Source organism: Palaemon carinicauda, chromosome 21 (genome assembly GCF_036898095.1).
Source record: "Palaemon carinicauda isolate YSFRI2023 chromosome 21, ASM3689809v2, whole genome shotgun sequence".
NCBI lineage: Eukaryota > Metazoa > Arthropoda > Malacostraca > Decapoda > Palaemonidae > Palaemon > Palaemon carinicauda.
This window is the reverse complement of record NC_090745.1, coordinates 110936360-110937270: the sequence shown is the minus strand read 5'-3', so window position 1 is coordinate 110937270 and position 911 is coordinate 110936360.

The window sequence follows — 911 nt, the reverse complement described above, 5'->3', positions numbered from 1 at the left end:
CGGGAAGGGGGGAGCCCCGCCCTGCCTGCCAGCGGGAAGGGGGGAGCCCCGCCCTGCCTGCCAGCGGGAAGGGGGGAGCCCCGCCCTGCCAGCGGGAAGGGGGAGAGCCCCACCCAGCCAGCGGGAAGGGGGAGAGCCCCGCCCAGCCAGCGGGAAGGGGGAGAGCCCCGCCCAGCCAGGGGGAGAGCCCCGCCCAGCCAGGGGGAGAGCCCCGCCCAGCCAGGGGGAGAGCCCCGCCCAGCCAGGAGGAGAGCCCCGCCCTGCCAGCGGGAAGGGGGAGAGCCCCGCCCTGCCAGCGGGAAGGGGGGAGTGCCGCCCTGCCAGCGGGAAGGGGGGAGCGCCGCCCTGCCAGCGGGAAGGGGGGAGCCCCGCCCTGCCAGCGGGAAGGGGGGAGGCCCGCCCTGGCCAGCGGGAGAGGGGGGGAGGCCCGCCCTGGCTAGCAGGAAGCGGGCAGCCCCGCCCAGCCAACAATATAGAGTTCCTGTATCTAGCTTATTTTTAAAAAATATGAGGGCCTTTTGGAAATCTCTAACTGGCTTCAAAAAGTCTTCAAAGTCTTCAAAGCTCCCCAACTCTGTTTTTCTCCAATTTGTCTTTCATCATCAATAGTAAAGTTGAATGCTTTCCTGTCAGAGCTCCTAAAGGAGAAATATGGAATACGGTGCATCATTCGTCTCGAGCATAAATGTTAGAAAAGGTTAAAAGGTCGCTTTGATTGTTTTATTGACCAACCCAAATTTGCCAGCTTTTATCACCGACTCACCATGAGGCTATTAAAAAGGAAATAAGATTTGGGTTTTGCAGAAAATTCTTTGGTGAAAGTTAAGAGAATTGCTGAGTGTGACTTTGAAAGAAAACCAAAATACTTCGTCATAAAGGGATCAACGACAAGTGGAATCATGAAAGCAGTC